Raw genomic sequence first — 16,372 nt, forward strand, 5'->3', positions numbered from 1 at the left:
AACTGGCTCACATGAGGACCGCCCGAGGAAAGGAAGACAAAGAGTCACCTCTGCTTCTGAGGATAAGTTTATCCGAGTCACCAGCTTCAAAAACCGCAGGTTAACAGCAGCTTAGATTAGAGACCAGGTTAATGCCACACAGAGTTCTAGCAGCAGACACATCTCTACAAGAACTGTTAAGAGGAGACTTTGTGCAGCAGGCCTTCAAGGTAAAATAGCTACTAGCAAACCACTGCTAAGGACAGGCAACAAGCAGAAGAGACTTGTTTGGGCTAAAGAACACAAGGAATGGACATTAGACCAGTGGAAATCTGTGCTTTGGTCTAATGAGTCCAAATTTGAGATCTTTGGTTCCAACCACAGTGTCTTTGTGCGACGCAGAAAAGGTGAAGGGATGGACTCTACATGCCTGGTTTCCACTGTGAAGCATGGAGGGGGAGGTGTGATGGTGTGGGGGTGCTTTACTGGTGACACTGTTGGGGATTTATTCAAAATTGAAGGCATACTGAACCATCATGGCTACCACAGCATCTTGCAGCGGCATGCTATTCCATCCGGTTTGCATTTAATTGGACCATCATTTTTCAACAGTACAATAACCCCAAACACACCTTCAGGCTGTGTAAGGGCTATCTGACCAAGAAGGAGCGTGATGGGGTGCTACGCCAGATGACCTAGCCTCCACAGTCACCAGACCTGAACTCAATCGAGATGGTTTGGAGTGAGCTGGACCGTAGAGTGAAGGCAAAAGTTCCAACAAGTGCTAAGCATCTCTGGGAACTCCTTCAAGATTGTTGGAAGACCATTTCCCAGTGACTACCTCTTGAAGCTCATCAAGAGAATGCCAAGAACGTACAAAGCAGTCATCAAAGCAAAAGGTGGCTACTTTGAAGAACCTAGAATATAAGACATAATTTCAGATTTCAGTTGTTTCACACTTTTTTGTTAAGTATACAATTCCACATGTGTTAATTCATAGTTTTCATGCCTTCAGTGTGAGTGTACAGTTTTCAAAGACATGAAAACACAGAAAAATCTTTAAATGAGGAGGTGTGTCCAAACTTTTGGCCTGTACTAAAATATCTATAATATAACACTGGGAGCGTCACTCTGTCCGAAGCCTTTATAGACTGCGCAAGCACAAGCGCCGGCGCAGTCTGGGCCTCACAGAGTGACGCTCCCAGGAGATCGTGGTATGCGTAAACACTGAACGCACACCGCGATCTCCACCGGAGAGTCAGGGACCGCCAGAAGGGTGAGTATCGGCTATATTCACCTCTCCCCCGTTCCAGCGCTGCGTGCGGCTCCGTCTCCCGGGTCCTCTGCTGTGACGTTCCCAGTTCAGAGGGCGCAATGATGCGCTTAATGCACACAGCGGTGGAACGGGACAAACAGGTGAGTATAGGATGGAGACCATATACCAATATAGATGGTAGCCACACGGGCATAGAACGGGTTCAATAGCTAGTATATACATATATATATGTAATCCTGAGTATACATCCATTTAATGCATATGCAACAATAGAATTATTCCGTCCTAGCTGCATTACTCTATATTCATCAACATCTTTGCTAAGGGTATGCCCATTCTAACATCTTATCCAGATTGTTTTGCAATTTTTTAATGTCAGGGTCATATTTTATTATCCTACATAGTTTGGTGTTGTCAGCAAAGACTGACACTTCTCTCAATCCCATCCACAAGGTCATTAATAAGGAGAAAAACAATCAGTCCTGATACTGATCCCTGCGCTACTTCACTGCTGACTATCTCACATTTAGAGAATGTACCATTTCCAATGATTCTTTGTTTTCTGTTTTTAGTCTATTTTCTTACCCTTCTGCATATAGTTTCCCCTAGTCCCTGCTTCTGGTGCTTCAGTATAAGACTGTTATGTGGTACAGCATCTAATGCCTTTGCAAAGTCCAGATATATCACATCATTTGCATTACCTACATCCAGATTTGCACTTACCTCTTCATACAAACCCAACATGTTGGTTAAACATGACCTATCCTTCATGAATCCATGCAGGTTGTCATTTATTACATTATTCTCTGCAATATATTTCTGCAGGTCATCTTTTATGATGCCCTCAAAACTTCGCACACTACTGATGTTGGACCTACTGGTCGGCAGTTACCTGAATCCACCTTCTTACCTTTCCTAGATATCGGTACCATGTGAGCCATCCTCCAATCCTGTTGCACCAACCCTGTTAGAGCAGAGTCTAAGTATATTAAGAATATGAGATACATCAAACTGTCAATTACTGAGCTCAATTCCAGCACTATCCATGGATGAATGCCATCTGGGCCTGGGGATTTAAATTGCTCAGACTCCGGCATACTTCTTCTTGTGTTAGGGTATGTGCACACATTGCGGAATCTCTGCGGACCCGCAGCGTTTTTTGCAGTGGAGACACGCTGCAGATCCGCAATTGATTTACAGTCAATTCAAGACCTAATATCTTGGAGTCATTCCAGGAATGCATAGAAGAGGACCTGATAGAACTTAAAGGGAACCTGTCACCCCGTTTTTTGAGATTGAGATATAAATACTGTTAAATAGGGCCTGCGCTGTGTGTTACTATAGTGTATGTAGTGTACCCCGATTCCCCACCTATGCTGAGAAATAACTTACCAAAGTCGCCGTTTTCGCCTGTCAATCAGGCTGGTCAGGTCGGGAGGGCGTGTTCACAGCGCTGGTTCTTCCTCAGCTTTACGTTGGTGGCGTAGTGGTGTCCGCATGTTGAGGTGACTAATCCACTGTGGGCACGTGAGCAAGCAGCGCGCGATCTGCGCTGTCATCCCTTTCGTCGGTGGGGGCGGCCATCTTCCTGGGGCCGCGCGTGCGCAGATCGAGTGCTCTGCTGCACGGGGCTTCAGGAAAATGGCCGCGGGATGCCGCGCGTGCGCATTAGAGATCGCGGCGGCCATTTTCCCAAAGCCGAGATGCAAACTATCTATTGCTAACCTGTATATGGCAGCCTGGGAGAGTTTGTTCATGTTCTCACATGTTAACCCTTTCTCTCCCATATTAGGTGGCTAGAGCGCTATCTGGATGATTTGCTCCTGATATGGGAGGGACCTGCGGACTTGATATCTGAACTTATCAAATATATGAATGATAACTAAATGAATTTGAAATTCACCTATACAATTGGTGGTAGAAACATTATTTTTTTAGATGTTACTTTAGATCTAAATTCAGATTCAATCATCACAATCTCCCCTTTCAGGAAGAGTACCACGACTAACACGCCAAATCATGTCATCCAAGACATGTAATAAAAAACATACGTGTGGGGGAACTCTACAGGTTTAAGAGGAACAGTACCACCAAGGAAGTCTATGACAGGAGTAAAAGGGAGGTGAAGGCCAGTCTGGCTCATTGGGGTTATCCCAGCTGGATGCTACAGAGGGCAGAGAGCATTGTGGATGATATTGATCGGGATACTATGCTTAATAAGGCGAGTAGTAACCGTAGGGCTAGTGAGGAGCACATCACCTTCACCACTACATACAGCCCTCAGTTTAAAGAAATCACTAATATCATCAGAAAAAGAATCCCTATGTTGAGCCAGGATAAAAGCTGAGCCAAATCCTGTCCAAATCAGTGCGTTATATTGCTAATAAATCCCCTAGTCTGAACGAATTCTTATCCCCCAGCCTCTTTGCTAGTGAGGACAAAAAGTTAAAAGAAAAAGAAAACTGGCTCAGTACAAAAGGCACATACAAGTGTGGGCATAATATATGCACCTGCTGTAAACATATGGTGAACAGTAAGATACTAATTGAGATACTAATTTGGCTTTTATCCTAAGTCATATTGCACGACTCGTTAAAGAGTTGATTTTTACTTGTAGGATCGCTACTTCCAACAGGTGGAGCTATAGAGTTTAAGTCCTCTTTTTCTCAGAAGAGGCAATTTGCATATTATATTTCCCAGAGGAGCATTGCATGGCGAATAAGCCTCCTTACCTTGACAAGCCAGAGATGGTATGTCACTCTCCATAAGGAGAAACGATACCCCTTAGACCCCAGTCCAGAGCCTCTCACCTAGCCAAATTAGTTCTCATGCTTCGCACTGATGAGGGCCAACAGCCCGAAACACCGTGTCTGCGAATTGAGATACTAATTTGGCTTTTATCCTAAGTCATATTGCACGACTCGTTAAAGAGTTGATTGTGACTTGTAGGATTGCTACTTCCAACAGGTGGCGCTATAGAGTTAAGTCCTCTTTTTCTCAGAAGAGGCAATTTGCATATAGTGAACAGTAAGGAATTTCACTCATCTGTCACCAAAAAGATGTACAAAATTAACCACTACATTAACTGCAACACCTCCAATGTGGTGTATCTGATTAATTGCACCATTTGTGACCAGCAATATGTGGGGTGCACAGGGGGTCCCCTGAAGGTGAGAATAAGGAGGCACCTGTCTGATGCAGTGAATAAAATTACTCATAAGAGCTCTGCTGCATCCAAACACTTCATCCATAAACACAATGGGGATCTCAGCTCATTGGAGGTCCGCAGGATTGAAAGGGTTAAAGGTCCATTTCGAGGGGGAGACATAAAAAGACAAATAACCAACAGAGAGATATGGTGGATGTATCAACTTAAATCTAGAGCCCCCCTAGGCATGAATATCCGGCAGGATCTTATTAATTATTATGAATAATAATAATTATATAATTATTGTATATATGGTCCTTTTTTTTCTCTCCTGCCTTAAGCATAAACTCATTAATTACCTGTAGGTGTTGTCCTGTTTCTGCTGTCTGCAAGAACAGAGGGTGTAACCCAATGGGCTTAGTCCTATATAGCAGCCCTCTTTCATTTTATTATTATTTATTCACAATGACAAAGGCGGCACGACCGTTGAAACGTGTTTGATTTTAATGCACTTTAAGCCTGTGACTGTCACTGGTATGAATCACCAGTTTTTGTGTCTTTGGATATAAAGATGGATTTTGGACTTATGTGCTTTTAATGAAAATGAAATAAAAGGTATTTTTTATGGACATCACCCGCGCTGGACTTCTGCTTCAACTTATTTATCTTCTAACAATTTCCAAACATAAGCATTGGATCTTAAACACAGATTCACACAGCACAGAGATAATATCCCAGAGATACACTGGATTTAGCTTTCCATCATGCTTTAGGCCAGAACAGACAGTCACTCCTACACAGTGGCGTAGGAAGGGGGGTGCGGGGGGGGCGGTCCGCCCCGGGCGGCACAATGCGGGGGGCGGCCGGCGCTGCAGGAGAAGAAAAAAAAAAAAAAAAAGACGCCCCTTTAAATCTTCGGGCGGCGCCGTCCGCCGCCACGACCAGGGCCAGCTCCCCCCACCACCGGACCCCGCCCCCCGCTCTATACTCACCTCTCCTGGTTCCTGCGGCGCCGGCAGCTGCAGCGTCCTCTGACTCTGCGACGTCTCAGAGCAGAGGGCGCGATGACGTCACTACTGTGCGCGCCGCTCTGCCTCTCTGTCCTGAGCGTCGCAGAGCCGGAGAGACGCTGACTGGCTGCAACGGACCTGCGCTAGGAAAGGGAGAGGTGAGGATTTTACTTTTTTTTTTTTTTTCTTTATGTCTGACTGTCTGGGGCTGGGGCAATGCTGGACACACTGGGGCAATACTGGAGACCATGGGGCAGATTGCTGGACACACTGGGGCAGTACTGGAGACCATGGGGCAGAATGCTGGACACACTGGGGCAATACAGGAGACCATGGGGCAGATTGCTGGACACACTGGGGCAATACATGAGACCATGGGGCAGATTGCTGGACACACTGGGGCAATACATGAGACCATGGGGCAGATTGCTGAACACACTGGGGCAATACAGGAGACTATGGGGCAGATTGCTGGACACACTGGGGCAATACTGGAGACCATGGGGCAGATTGCTGGACACACTGAGGCAATACAGGAGACCATGTGGCAGAATGCTGGACACACTGGGGCAATACAGGAGACCATGGGGCAGATTGCTGGACACACTGGGGCAATACAGGAGACCATGGGGCAGATTGCTGGACACACTGGGGCAATACTGGAGACCATGGGGCAGAATGCTGGACACACTGGGGCAATACAGGAGACCATGTGGCAGAATGCTGGACACACTGGGGCAATACAGGAGACCATGGGGCAGATTGCTGGACACACTGGGGCAATACAGGAGACCATGTGGCAGAATGCTGGACACACTGGGGCAATACAGGAGACCATGGGGCAGATTGCTGGACACACTGGGGCAATACAGGAGACCATGGGGCAGATTGCTGGACACACTGGGGCAATACTGGAGACCATGGGGCAGAATGCTGGACACACTGGGGCAATACAGGAGACTATGGGGCAGATTGCTGGACACACTGAATACTGGAGACCATGGGGCAGATTTCAGGACACATTGAGGCAATGCTGGAGACCCTGGGCAGACTTCTGGACATACTGGGGCAATACTGGAGACCATGGGGCAGATTGCTGGACACACCGGGGCAATACTGGAGACCATGGGGCAGAATGCTGGACACACTGGGGCAATACAGGAGACCATGGGGCAGATTGCTGGATACACCGGGGCAATACTGGAGACCATGGGGCAGAATGCTGGACACACTGGGGCAATACAGGAGACCATGGGGCAGATTGCTGGACACACTGGGGCAATACTGGAGACCCTGGGGCAGATTTCTGGACACATTGAGGCAATGCTGGAGACCCTGGGGCAGACTTCTGGACACACTGGGGCAATGCTGGACACTGGGGCAGATTGCTGGACACACTGGGGGTAATATGCTGGACACACTGGGGCAATGCTGGACACTGGGGGTAATATGCTGGACACACTGGGGAAAGGCTGGACACTGGGGCAGATTGCTGGACACACTGGGGGCAGTGCTGGACATACTGGGGCAGATTGCTGGACACACTGGGGGTAATATGCTGGACACACTGGGGCAGATTGCTGGACAACATGGGGGTAATATGCTGGACACACTGGGGCAGATTGCTGGACAACATGGGGGTAATATGCTGGACACACTGGGGGCAGGACTTGAGGCATGGGCAGAATGTAGATACGGGGCATGATTGGAGACACGGGACAGGATTGGATCATGGGGCAGGACGGATACGATGGAGGCTGGTGGGGCAGGATGTGGAGATCATATGGGGTAGAATGGATACTCATGAGGGCAGGATGCGAGAACATATGGCTGGAGCCAGGAATGAGAAACGGGGCCAGGGTGGGGAATATTATTACCATAGGGGCTAATTAAGGGATATTATTACTGCAGTGATGTATTTATTTTATTTTTTGAGTATACTGTTTTAAATGGGGGGGCGGTCCTGTTACTGTGCAGAGTGACACTATATCACCTTTTTTTCTTCATGTGATGTAATGTAGAAGTTGTGAAAAATTAAGTAATGTGTTCTGCAAGCGGAGCTCGAGATAACTGTGTTATTTCCTGCAGAAACGAGTCCTGGCTGGAAGGAATGATGGCGGTCTGTGCTGGATGAAAGATGAAGGACTTCACCTAGAGACGTCACTGGTGAGTCAGTGTTACCTATACACTGACACTATACACTGTATACTATATAGAGGTCCTGTGTATAATGTCACCAGTGATCTCTGTATTACCTCTACACAGACACTGCATACTAAGTACAGATCTCCTGTGAATAGTGGCACTTATGGTGATAGTATTGTGGTTTTTTTTTTATTACTGATCAGTATTGTAGTATTCAGTCACTATGTGGTGGTAATATGTGGTCTGGAAATGGTGTTGTGGTATTTGTCCCTTGTATGTAGTATTATTCGGTCACTATGTGGCCTGGTCATGGTGTGGTGGTATTAAGTCACAGGTGTGGCATGTGGGGGTGACACCATTAGGCCCAGTTTAAGTTCTACAAAACAGGAAAACCGTTTTTGGTAACCTTTGTGTGTATTGAGCCGGGGGGGGGGGCGCCAAACTCGGGAACAGCCCCGGGCGGCAAAAGCTCTAGCTACGCCTCTGCTCCTACAACCTAGACTTAAACAAGAATATATCGAACCAATATGAATAGTAGGAATGTTTGATAATTAATTGGAGAGGATATACCAAATAATTAAAAAACATTGGGGTATATTGAGAGCTGACCTGGACCTGAGGGACCTATATAAAGGGAGAATCCATCAAAGAATGTCTGGTACATACCTTCCATATACAGCCTGGAACATGGCTGGACCATAAGATTAATGGTACTTTCAAAATGTGGTGACTGTAGCTTTTGCAACTGGTTTAGGCCAAGGAAAAGTTTCAGTGGTGTGTCGCCTGAAAAAACCTTCTTTATGATGGACTTTGCAAACTGCAAAACCACTTGTATATTTTATATGGCCACCTGTCAATGTCCTCGCAGCTATGTAGGCAAAATAAGGATGGAGTTCAGTGATTTTATCAGGGATGTAAGGAATGGTAGGGATACCATGACAGCTAGACATGCAAGGGATTACCATCAAGGTGATATTAGAGCATTCACCTTTTGCGTTCTGGAGGTCATTAGACAAAACATGAGAAAGGAGATTGGGATAGACTGATTCACCATAGAAAGTGCTAGTGGATCTCGGATTACAACTATCTAAATGAACAAATTTACTATAATTGTTTCATCTAATGTTCTCAATATGGGTTATTTGCAGCTACCAAGCTGGATCTCTAGACCTGGGGAATCAGCATGGTGGATTTCTAAGTAATATTTTAATTACAATTTTTAGTTAGGGCTACCTGTACTTGCCATATTTGGTCTCCATTTAGGTGGGACCTTTATCTTCTAAAATTTAATATATAGGGGAATGAGCCTCATCTACTTTCTTACAGGTTCTTCCTACCATTTTTGAAATCTCCCGCACTCTAACTCACCGTCTAAATAACTATTTAGCAGTTCCCACTGATATATTTTAGCTATTTTTTATGCATCATTGGATAACAAGAAGTATTGTTCCTCCCATATTATGGTCCATTGCTGGGCTCTTGTCAGTAAGTATGCATATAAATAAATATTAACCTATCCCAACTATTTGTGCAAACGCTGTTACACTGGATGATGACAAAATCGCATGCGCAAGATTTATTTACCAGCCTGGGTTGCATGCGGGAGATGGAATATTTGTGCACGTACAGGACTGGAAACACAATGATAAGAGTGGATGGATGTGCGTATGATATAATGGTTGAGTGCCATATTGCACATGTTCAGATGAAAGTGGGTTATCTGACTGGCGCTTGTGCAGACGCTTGGGCATGCACATACCGTAATTGGGAATACAATGAACTAAGAGGACGCATGGGTAAATAGAACTTTGGATGACTGCAGAAGGGCATGTGTGCGATTGTTTGCTGGTCATCTGATTCACACCAAAGCAGTGATAACAGGCTATCTCTACCTCTAGTGTCTAAAAACATTGGACGCACGCACAATAGACGCCAGGGACATAAAAAAGAATCAGGAAAGTAAAGTATGCTTTTCTTGTATAATCTATTAGCTACTTAAGCCGGGGATGTAAAGATGGTAGCATCCAGCATACTGAGAACAGGACATGTACTCCAATGGGTAACATCCTTCAGCATGACCTCATTACATCAGACAAGGGGAAACGCATTGAGGCACGCCATTTGGACAGATACGTTTATTTTTGACACATGTTATGTGTAGATTATATGAACAAATTATTATTATCACATACAGTGGGTACGGAAAGTATGCAGACCCCTTTAAATTTTTCACTATTTGTTTCATTGCAGCCATTTGGTAAATTCAAAAAAGTTCATTTTTTTCACATTAATGTGCACTCTGCACCCCATCTTGACTGAAAAAAACAGAAATGTAGAATTTTTTGCAAATTTACTAAAAAAGAAAAACTGAAATATCACAGCACTCTTTAACCCCTTTCTGCAATCAGATGGAATAGTACGTCCAATGGCAGCACCCCCATTTTGATGTGGGCTCTGCGGGGAACCCGCATCAAAGCTAGGACATGTCAACTGTTTTGAACAGCTGACATGTGCCTGCAAAAGGGGTGGGCGGAATCGCAATCCACCCACGCGTATTAATTAGTTAAATGCCACTGTCAAACTCTGACAGCGGCATTTAACAAGCGCTTCCAGCCATCCGGCCAGAAAGTTGCGCACTGGTGACCCCCATCACATGATTGGGGGTCATCTATGCATCGGCATGACAGCCAGAAGTCTCATTGAGATCTCTATGTTTGCTGATGCCCTGTGGTCAGCACTCATAGCAATGCAGCACTTCTGCTACATAGAGGCGATCTGAGCATCGCCTCTATGTAGCAGAGCCAATCAAGTTGTGGCAGCTTCTAGCCTCCAATGGAGGCTATTGAAGCATGCCAAAATTATAAAAGAAAAGTTTTTAAAAAAATAAAAAAATATAAAAGTTTAAATCACCCTCTTTTGCCCAATTCAAAATAAAACAATAAAAAAAAAATCTACACATATATGGTATCGCTGCATTCAGAATCGCCCAATCTATCAATAAAAAAGGATTAACCTGATCGCTAAACTGCGTAGGGATAAAAAAAAGTCAACACGCCAGAATTATGTTATTATGGTCGCTGCAACATTGCAATAAAAAGCAATAACTGGTGATCAAAAGAACATATCTGCACCAAAATAGTATCATTAAAAGCATCAGCTCGGCATGCAAAAAACAAGCCCTCACCCGACCCCAGATCACGAAAAATGGAGACACAATTTTTTTTTACCAAAGTTTCGAATTTTTTTTCACCACTTAGATAAAAAAGAACCTAGACATGTTTTGTGCACAATGACCTGGAGAATTATAATGGCAAGTCAGCTTTAGCATTTAGTGAACCTAGCAAAAATGCCAAACAAAAACTAGTGTGGGATTGCACTTTTTTTGCAATTTCACAGCACCTAGAATTTTTTTCCTGTTTTCTAGTACACGACACGGTAAGACCAATGGTGTAGTTCAAAAGTACAACTTGTCCCGCAAAAAATTAGCCATATTGATGTAAAAATAAAAAAGTTATGTCTCTGTGAAGGAAGGGAGTGAAAACGAAAATGCAAAACCGAAAAAAGGTCCGAGGGTTAAGGGATTAAAGGAAACCTGTCACTATGAAAATGCCGTAAAATCTTCAGGCTCTATGTGATAGAACAGGGCGAGCTGATTAGATTAATAAGTGACTGACAGCTATTTCTAAATGCACATATATAAAGAAAGCTGTCAGTCACTGATAGGTCCGCCCACTGTGCCAAAATTCCCAGAAAGAAGAGAGATTTAAATTATTAAAACACGGGTTACACTGAACATTTCATCACAAAACTATATATCAGCCTCCTCAGCTCCCCCTGCTCTGCAATATGATACCCACAGATTGGACTGCATCTTCATGGTGACATTTATCTTAAATTCCCTCTGATGGAGTCAACAGACAGGCAGTAGGTTAAATATATGTTTATTGATGGATTTTCAAGGGATTGGCTGTAGAAGACACCTGATGCCACTGCCAGTAGAGGAAACAAGAAGAACAGTGAGGAACGCTGCCAACAGTGCAGAGAAGATATGTCCAGTAGGCGAGTTTAGTTATAATTTTACAAATGGGCCGATTAATAAAGTTTTTAGAAGTGAAGGACAATCTCATTAAAGGTTTCATTGCAAAATAACATTAAAAAACAAAGGTTAATAACTTTTTAAAGCAACACACATTCCAATATCAAATCAACTAAAGTCAATTCTAAACCAACCAGATTGATAGTTATTTCAGCAGCAAAATAAAGCTATTCACAGGGTGCATGATGGCATTTTTTCACAGATATCTAACATGCTGTGATAAACACAAATAAAATAATAACAATGAGTGGTGGATGCTGCTAACAATATATCATTTCTCAGTGTGACTGCCATTTGTCCCTTTCGGTGTACTGAACTGTGATCTGCAATAGTGTGCTACAGTCAAGCTTTAGTCATGTCTATCATCTTTTAGAAGCTTTCCATGTTACCAAGTCATTGCACCCTACTGGGGGTTGGGATTTCTTCCCACAAAACAACGGTCTTTCATTAGTTTTTAAGAATCAGAAAGACTAGTGGGAAACCAATAATGTGTGAGTCAATTAGCTGAAAATAAATAGGAAACATCTGGTGACTTGAGGAAATGACTGTTCATCATTGTGCTCAGGTATTTTTTTTTTCCTTAGAAGTAACTTTTATTGATCATACTTGTAAACAATGACATGAAGTAAAAGCGTAACGGTTTGATGTAAGAATGCACAAGTCCATAAGTAATATGTAAATGATTGAACAAGCTCATTAATTGATGTAATGGCAACAATTTTCCAATGTTTAAGAATACTTTCGCAAATACTAAAAGATTTTCCCCTGCCAGTCTTAACATTCGACAGACACTGTGAGATACGGAATCCTAACAGTGTATAGTTTGCGCAGTGTTAGGAATCTGCTCCACTCGTTGGTTTCAGCGTTCATAATGTGACCAATCATTTGAATACTTGCTGTCATGTACAGAATAACTTCTATTCCAGTGACAGAAGCAGTAACAGAAGCTTGTCAGCACATGACCACCAGTATGCAAATCACATATCCCATAGGTGGTCATGTGGAATAATAACATTCTATACATTACACACTGATAGGATTCAGTATCTTATTGTGCCTGCTGACATTTAGTCCTGGTCTGGAAAATACTCTAAGATGTAAAATAGTATCAGGCTAGCACATTGTGTGCAGAATTATTAGACATTTACCCATAAAAACATTTTATGCTGATTTTCCATCTCCAAGCTGTATAAACTTGAATCCTTATTGGATGAAGCATATCAGGTAATATGTATTTCTGTAATAAGGAAAGATGTGGACTAAGGATATCAATCCCCTTTGTCAAGATTTGCAGAATTTCCCAAAAATATGCAAAAAAAAAGAGATTTAAAGTTTTACAGAGGAATGCAGTAATCTTGAAATGTACCAGGCCTAGAAATGAATAGCCTAGCAGTGGAATACTTCAATGCATGTGACGGAGCATTGTCCTGCATAAAATCATGGTTTTCTTGTAAGATGCAGACATTTTCCTCTACCACTGCTTGAAGAAAGTGTCTTCTAAAAACTGTCAGTAGTTTTGGGAGATGATTTTAAGTCCATCTTCAAGATGAAAAGTTCCAGCTAGCTCTTCTTTAATGATATTAACCCATTAGACCAAAGTAGTACTCCATAGTAGCACCATCTTGCTGGCATCTGAGTCAAACTGGAACTCTGTTCCTTTACCTGGTCCATCAAAACACATTTTAATTTCATCTATATACTTATTTGTCTAAGGGGTACTTCCGTCTGTCTGTCTGTCCTTCTGTCATGGTTATTCGTTCGCTGATTGGTCTCGGCAGCTGCCTGTCATGGCTGCTGCGACCAATCAGCGATGGCCACAGTCCGATTAGTCCCTCCCCTACTCCCCTGCACTCACTGCCTGGCACCCGCTCCGTAATCCCGCTCACACAGGGTTAATGGCAGCGGTAACGGCCCACGGTGTAACGGACTCCGTTACCGCTGCTATTCACCCTGTGTGTCCCCCAACTATTTACTATTGATGCTGCCAATGCAGCATCAATAGTAAAAATATGCATGTTAAAAATAATTAAAAAAGCAAAAAACCTGCTATACTCACCCTCCGCCGCCTTTCTCGCTCCTCACCACGCTCCCCGACCGCTCCATTGCAAGCGGCAGCTTCCGCTCACGTCCCAGGGCTGGTGTGCAGCAAGGACCTGCCGTGACGTCACGGTCATGTGACCGCTATGTCATCATTGGTCCTGCTCACACCAGCCCTGGGACTTGCAATGGAACTCGGCTTCAGGAAAATGGCCGCCACGATCTCAATCTGCGCATGCGGCCATTTTCCTGAAGCCCCGGGAAGCCGAGCACCATCTGCGCACGCGTGACCCCCGGAAGATGGCCGCCGCCAGCGATAATCCGTGGACACTGCTACAACGTGCCTGCGGAAGGTGAGTATGTGTTTTTTTTTTTCACCTGTGTCATACATGGTTGGGCAATATACTACATAGCTGGGCAATATACTACATAGCTGGGCAATATACTACAAGAGATGTGCAATATGCTTCGTGGCTCTGTGCTGTAGGAAATATACTACGTGAGTGGGCAATATACTACGTGACTGGGCAATATACTACGTCACTGAGCAATATACTACATCACTGGGCAATATACTATGTGGCTGAGCAATCTACTACGTAACTGGGCAATATACTATGTGTCTGGTCAATATACTAGGTAACTGGGCAATATACTACGTGGCTGGGCAATATACTACGTGGCTGGGCAATATACTACGTGGCTGGGCAATATACTACGTGGCTGGGCATTATACTACGTGGCTGGGCAATATACTACATGGGCTGGGCAATATACTACGTGGCTGGGCAATATACTACGTGGCTGGGCAATATACTACGTGGACATGCATATTCTAGAATACCCAATGCGTTAGAATCGGGCAACCATCTAGTCAGTCCATAAAAACTATGAAATATCTGCTTTCAGACATTTCTTGGCCCAGACTTGACATTTCAACTCTTGTGTCGTGATCACTTTCAGCCTCCCTTACCTTGGCCATGTCTCTGAGAACTGAACACCTTGTACTTCTGGAAACTATAGGGAGGTAGCAGTTCTGGAATATGACAGCCCTGGAGGACAATGGGTTCGTGGTCGCTTCACATTTGATCGTTCTCAAATCTTTAGCAGTTAATGTGCATCTTTTTTCCCAGCATGTTTTTTGTGACACTGTTGACTATTTGCAACAAAACGTTTGATGGTTCTGTGATTATGCCCTAATATCTTAGCAATTCGAAGAGTGCTGCATCTCTCTGTAATTCTTTTAACAACAATTGACTTTTCAGAGATAGTTACATCTCTTTTTGTCCATTTTCCTTGAGGAAAACAAGCTGCCTAATAACTCTAAAGGGTAATAAATGGTGTTGATATCCTTAGGTCACATCCTCCCTCAATACACAAATACACATCATCAGATCTTCTTCATCCAATAATAATTCCAGTTTATGTAGCTTGAAGTTGAAAAACATAAAATGGTCAAAATACTAATTTGCCTAATACCGGTAATTCTGCACACAATGCATTAGTGTCATAAATGCAAAAACTTTACAAGTTCTAACATATATTCACTGGGGAAGGGGGTTCCACTGCATACATGATTAAAGTTCTAACCTTCTTGTGTCACTTAAACAATTTAAAAAAGTTTTATTAATATTTTTCACACTTGTCCTGTATTTTCTATTTCACAGACTTTGTCCATACCAGAGTCATCAATCATTTTCTATTTATAATTTATTATAAATAACTTATAGTTATGCACACAGAAAGTAAAAGGTCTAAACTGAAACATCTCACACCACCCAACACTTTATATACTTTTTAATAAAATATGTAAAATGTAAAAATTGAAGACTGTGTCAAACACTAGTTGAAAATGTTATTTTGAAAGTTTGAGTCACTCAATAACCTTTCAGTAAGGAAGTACATTTGGCAGGCACAGAAACCATGTCTGAATGCGAGTTTAGGTGACGACGAGTCATAAATAGACTAGAACGTTTTTTATAGCAGAGACCACTAGTGCATTATTCTCCCACTTGATAGGCAGTAAGTTATGAACCACATGCACAGGGAATTGCCGATCACTCCTGGCACTGCTCTTTTTAATTACTTTGGGAAAAGCTAGCCCAGGGGTAGTTTGTAAAGGTGATTAACATATTTATGAATTGAGTTAAATTAAAAGAAAAAGGGAGATGTAAGTGTGGTAAATGTTCTCGCCACGTAAAATCAGAGAAATACAATTAGCTCTCTGATCTGTGACTCAAAGACGTGGGCGTTTGATGAGAAACTGATTTACATTGAGTTACCAGGAAAAAATGCAAATGACCCTTTTATTCCAGATACGTTTCTCAACAAAAGAGTTAATCAACAACTGTGTTTTATGAATACTATGCTGTCAGTAAACCTAGTGTACAAATAGAAGTGTCACAAATGTATGACTACAGTACTAAATCTTTAACTTTATTCCATTCTGTAATGTTTGAATGAGTTCACAATGTCACTTAACGATAATACTTAACACCGAAAATTTAGAATTTCAAGGCAAATTGGCTACATTCAGACCTGTATATCTTGAAAGAACATCTTCATGATTGTCTTCAAGAAAGAACATCCTTATTTCAGCTATTTTAAGATTACAAAAATAAATGTATTAAATCTGATGCTTTATAAGCTACTCTTGGATCAAAACCTAAGATAAAAACAAA

Source organism: Ranitomeya imitator, chromosome 3, assembly GCF_032444005.1.
Source record: "Ranitomeya imitator isolate aRanImi1 chromosome 3, aRanImi1.pri, whole genome shotgun sequence".
Lineage (NCBI taxonomy): Eukaryota > Metazoa > Chordata > Amphibia > Anura > Dendrobatidae > Ranitomeya > Ranitomeya imitator.